Below are 3,573 nucleotides of genomic sequence, written 5' to 3' on the forward strand. Positions count from 1 at the left end.
CTCCTCATCTCTGTTTTAAAGGATCGTCCCTTTAGTCTGAGATGGTGTCCTCTGTTTCTAGTTTCTCCTACAAGTGGAAACATCCTCTCCACATCCACTCTATCCAGGCCTCACAGTATCCTGTAAGTTTCAGGAAGATCCCCCCCCCCCCTCACGGAAGGCACTAAACAAGTGCAAGTTTTCCTTACAATTAATTTCAAAAATAGTCTCCACACACACAACGGCTTCAACACTTATGAAAACGTGAAATGTGTCCATCCGTTCCTGTGTCCCCCCCCCCCCCCCCCCCCGCCCCCGCAAGACTAAAAGGATTCAGAAGCTGTTTAATAACAAAAATAAACTGTCGGCAATTTTTACTTTTCATTAGCACCGTGGCAGATGCAAGGAATCTCCAGCACCTCAGATGCTCATGGGTTGGTCTCACAATAGACAGCCAATTGAAATCTGAAGTCAATCCCAATTGCTGGCAACCAGATCACATTGGAAAATCCCAAACTTTTTGTTAATGTGGACTTTCAAAAGAGCAATGAACAGGTTCTGGTCTGGTGTACACTGGGGAGGGATTGCATTAGTCACTTGCAATGGACACAGTTCCCAAGGTCAACCGCTTGAATTCGGCCAAATCTCTGCTGCCCTTATCCGATCTCACACCACAAAGTTCCATTTATCGATCATCCCTGTGCTCACTAAGGGACATTGGCTCTTGGTTCAACAAGCGTCTCACTCTTCCCCGTCTCCGTTAACTCGAGTCCTACAGGGCGGCAAGGTGGCGCAGTGGTTAGCACTGCTGTCTCACGGCGCGGAGGACCTGGGTTCGATCCCGGCCCGTGTGGCGTTTGCACATTCTCCCCATGTCTGCGTGGGTCTCACCCCCACAATCCAAAGATGTGCAGGGTAGGTGGATTGGCTACGATAAAATTGCCCCTTTATTGGAAAAAAAATAATTGGGTACTCTTAAATGTATTTTAATGTATTTTTAAAAAACTCGAGCCCTACAAATCGCCAAGAATAGAGCACACCTCCCATTCTGAACTCCCAGGTTTTATTAATGCCTTCAGCGACAAAGGCTCTAAGCTGCAGAATCCGCTGCCTAAAGCTCTCCTTTAAAACGCTCCCCAAAACCTACGTATTTGACCATGTTTCTGGTCACCTGTCATAAAGGTGTCAACTACCATCTGATAGTGTTCCTCTGACACATCTTGGGATGGTTCACCACATTAGAGACATAATGAAAATGCACGGTGTGTTGTAATATAAAAATGTAGGCAATTTCCTTTTCGCTGTTTACACAGGGCTGACACAGTCTTGGTCAGGTTATATAGTTAAAGATAACAAAGCGCTACAGGTTTAACATATTTCTGAGTACTGGAGGAAGATATTGCAGAATCTGCAATTCAATCACGACTCTGCCAGTGATTTGACGCTCCCTATCTTAAGTGACTGGGTTTTGCCTGGGCTTGCCCAAGCTGCTATATGGATTGCTACACACAAGGCGAGATACTACATTGTAGAGAAGGGAGGGGGAAGAAACAGAACTATAATTCCGACCTCTGAAACAATTTGGTGGCAAATGGCCCACAAAGCAATGGAGAACAGGCCTTAAAAATAAATAAATAATTTTATAAATAAATCACTTTCGGGCAGCTATACCCACATTAACTTTAACCCCTCTCATTTCCAATGCTTGACACATCAGGAAACTATGCCTAGGATGCTCACACATACGCTGACCCAACTCCAGGACAATGACAACTCGCGAATTATCCCCTCACCAAATATTCTGGCTTTCAGCATCTGACACCACTCAAAAACAGGTCAGTTAGCATCATGCCGCAGCTATTGTCCAAACCCTCCTTCAACAGCATCTTCCAAACCCGCAATCTCCTGCACCGAGGACACAAGCAGCAGGCGCACGGGAACGCCACCACCTTTTTGAGTTGTACCTGGATAAAATTAATGGCTGTTCCTACATCATTAGTGGGTCAGAGCCCTGGAGCTCACGACATAACAGCACACGGACAGTGCTGCCTTCATCACATGGACTGTGGCGGCTCAAGAAAGGCAGCTTATTACCAACTTCCCAAAGACAACTAGGGATGGACATTAAATGCTGACCTTGTTAGCAACACCATGACTTATTTTTTTTTTTAAATTGCTCTCCAAGGAGGCCACAACATCCAGCATTGCACACTGTTTTTCCAAGCGCGATCAAGAGTCATTACAATGTATAAAACAATTTTCCAAGTGCGATGAAAAGATTGCAATGTACAAAACAATTTACAATGAGATATTATATAATCTTGCATGCAAAATTCCTATTGCACAGGCTCTTCACGTCATCGCCACCATTTTGTAGACCGTGGCGACCTTTCTAAGTTCAATTATGATCCTCAGCTCCCAAGTAAGTTATCTGCCCAGTAACAATATAACAATGTAATGCATTGCTCACAAAGCGCATGGTCGCATTTCTCAGACAGGTCACAAACAAGGCACTACGGAAATGCAAGTCATCCTTTTCTTTCAAATGGACCACAGTTCCGCAAAACTGTTTTCCAAGTAGCCACAACATCCAGTATTGCACATTTCCACCCCCCACCAAGCAGAGTCAAAATAGGAGGCATCACAATGTCTAAAAACATACAACATACATTCAGACTGACAATGAGGCCACAGCCTTCTGTTGCTATAATATTTGAAACACCAAGATGCACAATAAAATATCCAACACTTAATTGTTTTTGTTTGGGGTTTTTATATATAAAAATGCATTTTGTATTAAAAGTCTTGGAACAGACACAGCTGTTAAATGCATGTCTGGATGTATAACATACAGAGGATGTTAGAATTCCTTGGTGCGTCAGAATAAGAATTCCAACCCCACCCCCCCCCCCCCCACCCCCCGCCCCCACCCTCCTCCATCTACCTCCCTTCCCCCGGCCCTCCCACCCTCTGTCATTGTTGGCCTGCAGAGAGAGTGAGATTAGATTAATACACGGAACAGCAAAGTGAGGGTGACACAGTTCCTTTGGAAACGCGAAGAGGAGAAATTTTAAAGTAAAACAAAAAGGGAGACACGCGACGCGCCAACAATCTGAAATGCAAGGCAAAGCGAGGAGAATAAAAACGAAACGGATGCGTAGATTCTGTCGAGTCTTTTAGCTTTGCCATGCTTTGTGTGGGGGACACTCGAAGGAAAATTTGTTAAGTACTTTCTTTTTTTGTGCGCCGACAGCTAGTGGGATGGCACAGAGGCTTTCACAGATTGGCACGTACTGCATTGACAGCGGAGTCTCAAAGGCACTAGACACAAGGGTGATTGGTGGCCTGTGATCAGCCGGTTTGGGGACCATAGCAGTTATTTGTATGCACCCTCCTGGGCTCGCTAGTTGTCCATTCCCCCCCCCCCCCTGCTTGTTTGTACAAGTCCACGGTTGTCACATTCACAGCACAGTTTGAACAAAAAATACCATTGTTGCATTTGTTTCCAAGTGTTAAATAGGTTTGCCCTACCTTTCCCCTTTCCTTTCAACTGGGGGGTGGGGGTGCGGGAGCGGGGAGAGAGGTTAGAGGGTC

At 45.3% G+C, this 3,573-nt stretch overlaps 1 protein-coding gene across 1 annotated transcript in view; it reads right to left on the reverse strand.

The window, feature by feature from the left end:
• Positions 1-2,928: 2,928 nt before the first annotated feature.
• The window catches only part of LOC140389570 (ras-related protein Rap-2b), a 9,646-nt gene continuing 9,001 nt past the window's right edge, over positions 2,929-3,573 (reverse strand). Inside the window, exon 2 of the mRNA XM_072473801.1 lies at positions 2,929-3,573. This exon is cut by the window's right edge and continues 234 nt beyond it. The gene's annotated coding sequence lies outside the window, so the exon portion shown is untranslated.

This window comes from Scyliorhinus torazame, chromosome 14 (assembly GCF_047496885.1).
Source record: "Scyliorhinus torazame isolate Kashiwa2021f chromosome 14, sScyTor2.1, whole genome shotgun sequence".
Taxonomy (NCBI): domain Eukaryota; kingdom Metazoa; phylum Chordata; class Chondrichthyes; order Carcharhiniformes; family Scyliorhinidae; genus Scyliorhinus; species Scyliorhinus torazame.